The 12237-nt window shown below is 44.5% G+C and overlaps 3 long non-coding RNA genes across 5 annotated transcripts; 1 reads left to right on the forward strand and 2 right to left on the reverse strand.

The window, feature by feature from the left end:
- Positions 1 to 2022: 2022 nt before the first annotated feature.
- On the reverse strand, positions 2023 to 3247 carry LOC141258191 (uncharacterized). Of its 2 annotated transcripts, XR_012318234.1 has the most exons (5): positions 2931 to 3247; positions 2714 to 2849; positions 2473 to 2634; positions 2307 to 2402; positions 2023 to 2226 (listed from the first exon to the last, which is right to left on the reverse strand). It is a non-coding gene; the product is annotated as an uncharacterized lncRNA (long non-coding RNA). The 2 variants fall into 2 exon arrangements; XR_012318233.1 differs by having other exon boundaries at positions 2023 to 2402.
- Positions 3248 to 7282: 4035 nt separating this feature from the next.
- Positions 7283 to 8081, reverse strand: LOC141258192 (uncharacterized). Its single transcript, XR_012318235.1, has 4 exons — positions 7974 to 8081; positions 7733 to 7894; positions 7567 to 7662; positions 7283 to 7486 (listed from the first exon to the last, which is right to left on the reverse strand). It is a non-coding gene; the product is annotated as an uncharacterized lncRNA (long non-coding RNA).
- A 1985-nt stretch (positions 8082 to 10066) lies between these two features.
- LOC141258193 (uncharacterized) lies at positions 10067 to 11580 on the forward strand. 2 transcript variants are annotated; one of them, XR_012318237.1, is made up of 6 exons: positions 10067 to 10212; positions 10304 to 10672; positions 10754 to 10889; positions 10969 to 11130; positions 11201 to 11296; positions 11377 to 11580. It is a non-coding gene; the product is annotated as an uncharacterized lncRNA (long non-coding RNA). The 2 variants fall into 2 exon arrangements; XR_012318236.1 differs by having other exon boundaries at positions 11201 to 11580.
- The last annotated feature ends 657 nt before the right edge of the window (positions 11581 to 12237 follow it).

Below are 12237 nucleotides of genomic sequence, written 5' to 3' on the forward strand. Positions count from 1 at the left end.
TTTAAGTCTGGATAGCGCGGCTAGCCAATCAGAGCGCAGGAAGCATCCACATTGTCCCAGACACAAGGGCTTCTGTAATTGGCTGCTGAAATCACATGTGCTCTCCATATAAAAAGTGTACATGTTCCCTCAGCGCCCTTTTATGCATGTCACTGAAGGAGACAATCGCTGTTGAGTGTGCTATTTCCTGTGTAATGAGAGATATTAGCTAGATAGATGGGCGCTTCTATGGAAGTCAGATAGTGTAAATAAGTCCTGTGCTGTGTACCTGTTCAATCGACCATGCACCCTTTTTTTTGTGCAATTACTCAGATTCTCACAGAAAGAGCAAGGTCTATGGCTCAGAACAGTGCTGTGCATCGGTTGTACTGTGCTCCATGCAGACCTTCAATAATGTGATCAAGCGAGCAAGCCCTTGTAGACCACTTTTTGTTTTTATGGGGTTGAACTTCAGCTATCTGCAGAGCTTGTCAGTGCAGAGCTTCTGAGTGCTGAGCACAAACAAACTTTTTTTTTTTCATTTGCTAATATGATACTACAAGCTGTGTTAGCCCAGTTTGTCATTTTTATGGTGGATGAACTTCAGCTTTATGCACAGTAAAGCAAATATTTTTTTGCTGTTGCTAGCCACAGTCCACCAAAGATTTTTTTGTGTCGCAGACGTGTTACACTCTGCTATAAGCCACCTAGTGCTTTTAGTGGCAGTGAAATTCAGCTGTTTTCAGTGTAAAAAAATAGATTTTTTCTGTTGCTAGCCACAATCCACCAAAGATTTTTTTTGTGTCAAAGACGTATTACACTCTGATATAAGCCACCTATTGCTTTTAGTGGCGGTGAAATTCAACTGTTTTCAGAGTAAGAAAAAATATTTTTTAACGTTATACAGCTGGGGATATCTTAGTTTGAATTAGTTTGGAGAATATCTCTTATGTTATACAGGCCTTATCCACACTAAAAAATACTTTTTTCTGTTGCTATCGTCATACACTAGGGGACATCTCAGAGTGCCAAGGGAGGGTGGTTCAGTGCGATCGAGGGGGGTTGGTGATACCAGAAAAACTATTAGTGAAGGTGTTAGTAAAGGCAAGGAACAAATAGAAGAGGAAGAGTTAATGGGCAAGCAACAGTCAGAATATGAAAAGGATAATCATTCCCTCTCTGTTCATGTTTGGCGGGTGGGGATGGAGGAAACAAGCATCAGAATTACCCAGTCACCAACACAGCATGGGTCTGAACCTCAGGAAAGAGGCCGACATATGAGTGCATTCTTGCTGCACTACCTGCAACATGATCCCCGTATAGTTATGATTCAAAATAGTGCTGACGATTGGGTTGCCACTTTGTTAGATCCACATTATAAGAGTACATTTTGCCAGATCCTTCCCGCCCTGGAAAGGGACCCGCGAATGCTGGAGCATCGAAACACGCTTTTACACAACCTTAACATCGGTTTTCCCCAAGCCACTTTGGTGGTGCTAAGCCCTAATTTAGGGAAATGTAAACACTTCTGATTGAGTCTCCATCTACTGGGTTGGCTTTAGGCGAAGACGTGTCATTCTTAATTCTACAATTTCTACTGTATTGAAATTGATGCCACTTTACTGGTGTCTGGCACTAATTTTTGGAAATGTGGGGAATCCTGATTGGGTCTCCATCTATTGGGTTGGCTGTAGTGGAAGAGGTTTTTGTCTCCATTAAACTACTTCTACTCTGGTGAAATTGATGCCACTTTGGTGGTGCTAGGCCCTAATTTTTTGAAATGTGGAGAATCCTGATTGGGTCTCTCCATCTATTGGGTTGGCTGTAGTGGAAGAGTTGTTGGTCGCCATTATACTAGTTCTACTGTAGTGAAATTAATTCTTTGGTACGGATATTTTTGTCACAGGGGTACACAAGATATAATATAAATTGGTTTTCTTAGTGCAATGGTATATAAAGTAGGCTATATTTCAGATTTTATAACTGTTCTATAGTAAAAATCGCGCTATCGGTAGTGAAAAAGAGATCAGGAGAAGAGTACTATTATTTTATAAAAATAAGATTTATTTGTTTGGATGCTAGCAATAAAAACTTAATAAAATACAGGATTTAATACAGGATTTAAAAGACGAGTGTAGACAACAATATTTCGATTGGGGTAAAAGAACTAATGGTATACAAGGTGTAATAAATAGTAAAATCCAGCGGTTAATCTGGTGTGGTAAAATGCCTGTGGTGGCTTGGTACCTGGAAAGAAGAGGAGTTTGGTTAGGGCTATTGTTCTCTAGTAATGAATATGCTTAGCTGGCTGTGGATCTGTTACTCACCAGGTATCAGAGTGGGTAAAGTGCAGGTGTGCACTAGGGCTGTGGTCCGTCAGGATTCTTAGAGTGGGGCGTGGTCCTGAACGCTTTGTTATGCTCCTGGAGATTTAATGATATGGGGTTAGTGCTGTTAGCTCTGGGTAGGTAGATAGTGGGGTTAGCGACTTACCCACGGAGGAGCTGTTCTGCTTTTGGAGATTGCTTGTTAGCACTCCCTCAGTGGGGGGTGCAGCAGGAGGCTCTGGATTGTATCTCACTTTGTTGCAGAGATGTGACAGGGGGGCTTTTTGATTGCCAGTAGGCGTAGTAACGCTTGAGGATACTCAATGTCCTGTATATAGATATGGAGGAAGGGTTAGGAACTGAGGAATACAGGAATAGTCCACAGTGTGGTAAACCTAGATGTTTACCTGTGCGTGATTATCAGTAATCCAGGGGTGCAACAGGAGGCTCTGGATTGTATCTGTCTCTGAGCAGAGATGTAGTAGGAGGCTACTGGTTGCCGGGTGATAGGGGGCGTTGTGGCACTCAAGGATAATTGATGTCCTGTATATAGATGGGGAGGGAGAGTTAGGAGCTGAGGTATACAAACAATAAGCCACAATATAAGTAAGCCCGGTTGATTACCTTGTTTAGGGTCCAGGTGTGAAATGGTCAGTCACCTTCTTTATCTGTGGCTGAAGGCCTAAATCAAGGGAAGGTGTTCAAGAGGTTCTGCAAGAGGGTTCAGCCTAGTGGTAGGTGCAGCAGGAGGCTCTGGCTGAGTAATTTACTGGCTAAGTAGCAGTGGGTCTTGTCCCTGGACGCTGAGGTGCAGCAGGGGACCGGCTGCAAATGTGGCAGGAGGCCTGGTCTGGATAAGTATATTCAAGTAGGTGGAAGGCTTTGGTGGCAGGCTGTGTAGTAGATATCCGGGCAAGGTCTATGGTTGTGGAGTCCGGTTTTCAGGCACGGTACCTACTCGTGTGGAGTCAGGCAGGCCGCGTTCCTGGAATCCTGTCGGTAATAAAGAGGTGAGTATGTGTGGTTTTGGTCCTTGTGGTGGCGTGTGTCATAAGCGGTGGGGGCCGTGGCCCAGAGTACTTACGGTCCGTAGTCCTGCGGAGATGTCAAGGAGTTGTGGGGCCCGGGGCGAGAGCGGGGTCCCGGCCGGTGACCGCTGCTACTCGCGGGCTTCCGGGTAAGTGGAGCAGGAGAGGAGGGGCGGAGAAGGTGAGGGAGCGCGTTCTATTGAAAGCGCGCGAGAGGCAGAGAGACGAGCTGACACGTGGTGTGCAGCGTGTATTGAGGACGGATGCCTGTGGGCGCCTTCTCTGCTGGGTCAGTCAATTCCAACGCGTTTCGACAGCTGACGGCTGTCTTCATCAGGGATAGTCTGGCCCAGTAGGTGGAGTCCTTTATATACCTGTCTATAATGACGTCATGGCAACGGTCCGCTGTTGGTGGCGTTGTCATGGTAACTATCAGTCGTTGAAAGCAAATAGCTCAATTTCGCTGTTAAGACCCCATGGTCTCAAGGTGTTTAATTTAAAAATCCACTCGCTTTCTTTTCTTGACATATGTTTGATAAAATCACCCTGTCTCCAATGTTTGTGAACTGTTTGTATGCCTGTCACTTTAATTCCTTTGATGGATCCTTTATGTTTGTCCGCAAAATGCTTTGACAGGGGGTGGCCCATGTATTTATTTTTAATATTCCTCAGATGTTCATTAATTCTAGTGCCCATTGCTCTTTTAGTCCGGCCTATATACATTTTTTTCACAAGGGCACATTAGTCCATAGATAACCCCCGTAGTGGTACATGTGACAAAGTCTGTGATGGGATATGACTCTTTGCGGTAATTGACAGTGTGTGATTTGGCTGGTTTCAGGGTTTTGCATATTTTGCATTTTTGGCATGGAAAGAACCCTGTAATTTTTTGTTGAAAAGGTGTGACTGTTTTTTTTGTGATGATATTATTTTTTACGGTGGGGGCTATGAGTGATCCTAGGTTCCGTGCTTTCCTGAATATGAGCCTGGGCCTATTGGGTATTTGATCGCCAATGATTTTGTCGTCCTTTAGTGTATGCCAGTGTTTTTCCACAATTTTTTTAAAAATGTGCGTATTGGCGGAGTAAGGGGTGATGATGGGCATGATTATATTGGGATTGGGATTGGTTCGTGTTGATTTTGTGGTGTTTGTATCAGTTAAGAGGTTTTGTCTTGGTATTGCAGCTATTTTTTCTTTAGTATTTTTAAGAAACTGAGCATTATATCCTTTTTCCAAGAATTTTTCCGTGAGTGAATCTGCCTCATTGTTGAAGTCTTCCTGTTTGGAGCAGTTCCTATGGAGGCGCAGGTATTGGCTGCGGGGGACATTAAGTAGCCAGTTTGGAAGATGGCAACTGTCTAGCGGAATATAGCCATTGGCATCAGTGGGTTTGTGGTATGTACGAGTCTGAATGGAATTGTTTTCGATATAAATATTGAGATCTAGAAAGTTGATTGCAGTGGAGCTAGTGGTAGATGTGAATTCTAAAAAGAATTCATTTTTGTTTAGTTCCTGTATAAATAGATCCAGGGAGGGTTTGTCGCCTGACCAGATGAATAATATGTCATCAATGAATCTCCGCCATAGGACCAGGTTCGCATGTAGTTTGCCTCCAGGATGAATGACTAGGGATTCCCACCTGCCAACATAGAGGTTGGCATAGCTGGGTGCGAACCTAGTGCCCATGGCGGTGCCCCACTGCTGGGAGTAGTAGTCCCCCTCGTAGAGAAAGTAATTATGTGTTAAGATGAAGGACATGCAGTCTATAATGAATGTACTTTGTTCTGAAGGCATTATTTGTTCGAGAAAATGGAGGGAGGCTTCACATCCTTTGGTATGTTGGATGTTTGTGTATAGTGACGTTATATCCATGGTTCCTAGGATATAGTGGTTATCCCATGGGGTGTTGTTGAGTATGCGGATAGCATGTTTGCTATCTTTTAAATGGGATGGGAGTGTTGGGACCAACTCCTGTAGGTGGTGATCTACTAGTCTGGAGAGATTTGATGTCAGGCATTGAATACCGGAGATGATGGGTCTTCCTGGAGGGTTATTAATGTTTTTATGGATTTTTGGTAAGTGGTAAAAGGCGGCTAGTCTGGGGTGTTGAATATTAACATAATCAAATTCATTTTTATTGATGTAACCATTTTGGAGTCCTTTTAAGGTTAGGTTCCGTAGTTCCTTTTGGTAATGGTTGGTTGGATTAGAGGGGAGGATCTGATAGGTTCTAGAGTCGCCCAAGAGTCTAAGTGATTCCTTGTGATAGTATTCTTGATCCAGAATAACTATGCCACCTCCTTTGTCAGCTGGTCGGATTATTATTTCATTATTTATTTGTAATTGTTTCATGGCGCGAACTTCTAGTTTGGTGAGGTTATTCTTGTATTTGGTGCATTGTTTGTTATTGATTCTGCGGATATCGTCTGTAACGTTTTTTTCAAAGGTATTGAAGGCCTCTGAATACTCTTGAAGAGGGTGGAAGTTAGATTTGTTTTTAAGTATAGTGTGTCTGAATTTTGGTGATTCCTCTGAGCAGAGTGTCTCTGGGGCGTGTTCCTTCTTCATATAGTATTTCTTTATAGCCAGTTGTCGCATGAATTTTTTTATACCTATATACGCTTGGAATTTGTCGAGTTGTGTTGCTGGGGCATATTTTAGGCCTTTATTAAGGACTGCAGTTTCATTCTGTGTCAGTTGATATTTGCTTAGATTATAGATGGACTTGTGTCCATTTATTTCTTTGGGTTTATTCTTTTTCTTTTGGGTGAGTTTCCCTCCCCTAGTGCCTCTTTTGCGTTTTTTCTTGTGGCCATCCGAAAAAAATCCACCTTGCTGTTATGTTTGCGTATCAATGGTTGTAAGATGGTGGTAGAAGTTGGGATGGGGGTTGCTGTTAGGGGGAGGGTTTTATCTGGTTGTAATGATGGTGTTTCTGGGGGTGGAGTGGTTGGATTAGGTGTCTCTACAGTAGTAGTAAGTAAGGGTGAGAATCTATTATGCGTGCTAAGCGGGGTAGGTTGTTCTAGTGGATTAAGATCAGTATGGTTTGGGCCTGGTTCATTATGATTTGGTGGAGAATCTGTTTCGGATGTGGGGTTAATGGAAATTTGATCAATAGAAATAAGTGAATTGTTTGGGCTACCAACCACTTCATCCAAGGTTTCGAAGAAGTTTAGTGGTTCTTTACTGGGGAGGTGGGTGGTGAGAGGTACTGCATCTCTACCAAATTTGGCTCGTTTCTTTTCGACTATATCTTGCTCTTTCTGGTTGATTCTATTTTTAATACTATTGGTTAGGTTTAGAATATCAGGATGATTTTGGTGTGGTTTTATTTCATTGAATAGTGAATTAATTTTAGTTTTATTTTCCATGAGCTGTTTTTTTCTTTTGTTAATTATAAATCGGACAGTTTGTTTGGAGAATTCATGGAACATGGAGTTCCATTCTTCCAAGGTGGTTGGGTCTCCTATGTCGCCTGATAGGGCTTTGGTCACTACCAGGCCTGATGGTATGATATTGAAGGCCAGGTAGTGTCCGAGGGTGGCGACTTCCCATAAGTCCCTCATCTCTTTTAGTAATAGTTGTTCTAATGTTCTAAGCGATTTTTTTATTTGTAGGATGGTTTCTGGGTTAGTGTTTGCAGGTTTTTTTTGGGTTTTATTAAAAAAGAATTGTATATTTTCTATTCTTTCTTTCCTGTCATACCACAGGTCTCCCATTGTGTTGATTTCTTAATTTAGGCCTAGCAGCCTTTTGGTGGTTCTAAAGATAGTAAGGTATTATATGTGTAAAAGGAGCTTATCAGGCTAACTACTACCAATGGCAGCGATAATTGTGGACAGGGAACCACTAATGTCCGTAGTAGATACACTACAATAAAATAACTGTTCTATAGTAAAAATCGCGCTATCGGTAGTGAAAAAGAGATCAGGAGAAGAGTACTATTATTTTATAAAAATAAGATTTATTTGTTTGGATGCTAGCAATAAAAACTTAATAAAATACAGGATTTAATACAGGATTTAAAAGACGAGTGTAGACAACAATATTTCGATTGGGGTAAAAGAACTAATGGTATACAAGGTGTAATAAATAGTAAAATCCAGCGGTTAATCTGGTGTGGTAAAATGCCTGTGGTGGCTTGGTACCTGGAAAGAAGAGGAGTTTGGTTAGGGCTATTGTTCTCTAGTAATGAATATGCTTAGCTGGCTGTGGATCTGTTACTCACCAGGTATCAGAGTGGGTAAAGTGCAGGTGTGCACTAGGGCTGTGGTCCGTCAGGATTCTTAGAGTGGGGCGTGGTCCTGAACGCTTTGTTATGCTCCTGGAGATTTAATGATATGGGGTTAGTGCTGTTAGCTCTGGGTAGGTAGATAGTGGGGTTAGCGACTTACCCACGGAGGAGCTGTTCTGCTTTTGGAGATTGCTTGTTAGCACTCCCTCAGTGGGGGGTGCAGCAGGAGGCTCTGGATTGTATCTCACTTTGTTGCAGAGATGTGACAGGGGGGCTTTTTGATTGCCAGTAGGCGTAGTAACGCTTGAGGATACTCAATGTCCTGTATATAGATATGGAGGAAGGGTTAGGAACTGAGGAATACAGGAATAGTCCACAGTGTGGTAAACCTAGATGTTTACCTGTGCGTGATTATCAGTAATCCAGGGGTGCAACAGGAGGCTCTGGATTGTATCTGTCTCTGAGCAGAGATGTAGTAGGAGGCTACTGGTTGCCGGGTGATAGGGGGCATTGTGGCACTCAAGGATAATTGATGTCCTGTATATAGATGGGGAGGGAGAGTTAGGAGCTGAGGTATACAAACAATAAGCCACAATATAAGTAAGCCCGGTTGATTACCTTGTTTAGGGTCCAGGTGTGAAATGGTCAGTCACCTTCTTTATCTGTGGCTGAAGGCCTAAATCAAGGGAAGGTGTTCAAGAGGTTCTGCAAGAGGGTTCAGCCTAGTGGTAGGTGCAGCAGGAGGCTCTGGCTGAGTAATTTACTGGCTAAGTAGCAGTGGGTCTTGTCCCTGGACGCTGAGGTGCAGCAGGGGACCGGCTGCAAATGTGGCAGGAGGCCTGGTCTGGATAAGTATATTCAAGTAGGTGGAAGGCTTTGGTGGCAGGCTGTGTAGTAGATATCCGGGCAAGGTCTATGGTTGTGGAGTCCGGTTTTCAGGCACGGTCCCTACTCGTGTGGAGTCAGGCAGGCCGCGTTCCTGGAATCCTGTCGGTAATAAAGAGGTGAGTATGTGTGGTTTTGGTCCTTGTGGTGGCGTGTGTCATAAGCGGTGGGGGCCGTGGCCCAGAGTACTTACGGTCCGTAGTCCTGCGGAGATGTCAAGGAGTTGTGGGGCCCGGGGCGAGAGCGGGGTCCCAGCCGGTGACCGCCGCTACTCGCGGGCTTCCGGGTAAGTGGAGCAGGAGAGGAGGGGCGGAGAAGGTGAGGGAGCGCGTTCTATTGAAAGCGCGCGAGAGGCAGAGAGACGAGCTGACACGTGGTGTGCAGCGTGTATTGAGGACGGATGCCTGTGGGCGCCTTCTCTGCTGGGTCAGTCAATTCCAACGCGTTTCGACAGCTGACGGCTGTCTTCATCAGGGATAGTCTGGCCCAGTAGGTGGAGTCCTTTATATACCTGTCTATAATGACGTCATGGCAACGGTCCGCTGTTGGTGGCGTTGTCATGGTAACTATCAGTCGTTGAAAGCAAATAGCTCAATTTCGCTGTTAAGACCCCATGGTCTCAAGGTGTTTAATTTAAAAATCCACTCGCTTTCTTTTCTTGACATATGTTTGATAAAATCACCCTGTCTCCAATGTTTGTGAACTGTTTGTATGCCTGTCACTTTAATTCCTTTGATGGATCCTTTATGTTTGTCCGCAAAATGCTTTGACAGGGGGTGGCCCATGTATTTATTTTTAATATTCCTCAGATGTTCATTAATTCTAGTGCCCATTGCTCTTTTAGTCCGGCCTATATACATTTTTTTCACAAGGGCACATTAGTCCATAGATAACCCCCGTAGTGGTACATGTGACAAAGTCTGTGATGGGATATGACTCTTTGCGGTAATTGACAGTGTGTGATTTGGCTGGTTTCAGGGTTTTGCATATTTTGCATTTTTGGCATGGAAAGAACCCTGTAATTTTTTGTTGAAAAGGTGTGACTGTTTTTTTTGTGATGATATTATTTTTTACGGTGGGGGCTATGAGTGATCCTAGGTTCCGTGCTTTCCTGAATATGAGCCTGGGCCTATTGGGTATTTGATTGCCAATGATTTTGTCGTCCTGGCCACCCCCTGTCAAAGCATTTTGCGGACAAACATAAAGGATCCATCAAAGGAATTAAAGTGATAGGCATACAAACAGTTCACAAACATTGGAGACAGGGTGATTTTATCAAACATATGTCAAGAAAAGAAAGCGAGTGGATTTTTAAATTAAACACCTTGAGACCATGGGGTCTTAACAGCGAAATTGAGCTATTTGCTTTCAACGACTAATAGTTACCATGACAACGCCACCAACAGCGGACCGTTGCCATGACGTCATTATAGACAGGTATATAAAGGACTCCACCTACTGGGCCAGACTATCCCTGATGAAGACAGCCGTCAGCTGTCGAAACGCGTTGGAATTGACTGACCCAGCAGAGAAGGCGCCCACAGGCATCCGTCCTCAATACACGCTGCACACCACGTGTCAGCTCGTCTCTCTGCCTCTCGCGCGCTTTCAATAGAACGCGCTCCCTCACCTTCTCCGCCCCTCCTCTCCTGCTCCACTTACCCGGAAGCCCGCGAGTAGCGGCGGTCACCGGCCGGGACCCCGCTCTCGCCCCGGGCCCCACAACTCCTTGACATCTCCGCAGGACTACGGACCGTAAGTACTCTGGGCCACGGCCCCCACCGCTTATGACACACGCCACCACAAGGACCAAAACCACACATACTCACCTCTTTATTACCGACAGGATTCCAGGAACGCGGCCTGCCTGACTCCACACGAGTAGGGACCGTGCCTGAAAACCGGACTCCACAACCATAGACCTTGCCCGGATATCTACTACACAGCCTGCCACCAAAGCCTTCCACCTACTTGAATATACTTATCCAGACCAGGCCTCCTGCCACATTTGCAGCCGGTCCCCTGCTGCACCTCAGCGTCCAGGGACAAGACCCACTGCTACTTAGCCAGTAAATTACTCAGCCAGAGCCTCCTGCTGCACCTACCACTAGGCTGAACCCTCTTGCAGAACCTCTTGAACACCTTCCCTTGATTTAGGCCTTCAGCCACAGATAAAGAAGGTGACTGACCATTTCACACCTGGACCCTAAACAAGGTAATCAACCGGGCTTACTTATATTGTGGCTTATTGTTTGTATACCTCAGCTCCTAACTCTCCCTCCCCATCTATATACAGGACATCAATTATCCTTGAGTGCCACAACGCCCCCTATCACCCGGCAACCAGTAGCCTCCTACTACATCTCTGCTCAGAGACAGATACAATCCAGAGCCTCCTGTTGCACCCCTGGATTACTGATAATCACGCACAGGTAAACATCTAGGTTTACCACACTGTGGACTATTCCTGTATTCCTCAGTTCCTAACCCTTCCTCCATATCTATATACAGGACATTGAGTATCCTCAAGCGTTACTACGCCTACTGGCAATCAAAAAGCCCCCCTGTCACATCTCTGCAACAAAGTGAGATACAATCCAGAGCCTCCTGCTGCACCCCCCACTGAGGGAGTGCTAACAAGCAATCTCCAAAAGCAGAACAGCTCCTCCGTGGGTAAGTCGCTAACCCCACTATCTACCTACCCAGAGCTAACAGCACTAACCCCATATCATTAAATCTCCAGGAGCATAACAAAGCGTTCAGGACCACGCCCCACTCTAAGAATCCTGACGGACCACAGCCCTAGTGCACACCTGCACTTTACCCACTCTGATACCTGGTGAGTAACAGATCCACAGCCAGCTAAGCATATTCATTACTAGAGAACAATAGCCCTAACCAAACTCCTCTTCTTTCCAGGTACCAAGCCACCACAGGCATTTTACCACACCAGATTAACCGCTGGATTTTACTATTTATTACACCTTGTATACCATTAGTTCTTTTACCCCAATCGAAATATTGTTGTCTACACTCGTCTTTTAAATCCTGTATTAAATCCTGTATTTTATTAAGTTTTTATTGCTAGCATCCAAACAAATAAATCTTATTTTTATAAAATAATAGTACTCTTCTCCTGATCTCTTTTTCACTACCGATAGCGCGATTTTTACTATAGAACAGTTATTTTATTGTAGTGTATCTACTACGGACATTAGTGGTTCCCTGTCCACAATTATCGCTGCCATTGGTAGTAGTTAGCCTGATAAGCGCCTTTTACACATATAATACCTTACTATATTTCAGATTTTAATTTTTCGGTGGTGATATTGTTCATACAGGTGTACACATTAGTAATGAGAGAGCACTAAATGTGCTCAACTTAGTGGTTCAGTGGTTTCTCAAAACCTACCCATATCTGCCAGAGCTGCTTGTGAAAGTACAACGTGTGTGTGCCTATTTCAGAAAGTCAGCCACCCTGGTAGTGCTTCAGCAGCATTTGCAGCTTCCAGCTTACCGACTGTTGTGCGATGTCACCACACATTTGAAATCAACGTTGCAGATGTTGGGAAGGATTTGTGAGCAGGAGAAGGCAGTTGTTGAGTAGCAGCTTCAACACGCCCATTGGCATTCAGGTCAGTCTCCGCACATAAGAACTGATGAGTGGGCATGCATGTCTGACATCTGTGCCATCCTCAAAAACTTTGAGGACTCCACGAAGATGGTGAGTGGCAATGAATCCATAATTAGCATCACCATACCGCTTCTCTGTCTACTGAA

Source organism: Phyllobates terribilis, unplaced genomic scaffold, assembly GCF_046119375.1.
Source record: "Phyllobates terribilis strain yellow unplaced genomic scaffold, ASM4611937v1 Scaffold_3__8_contigs__length_932513732, whole genome shotgun sequence".
NCBI classification, from domain to species: domain Eukaryota; kingdom Metazoa; phylum Chordata; class Amphibia; order Anura; family Dendrobatidae; genus Phyllobates; species Phyllobates terribilis.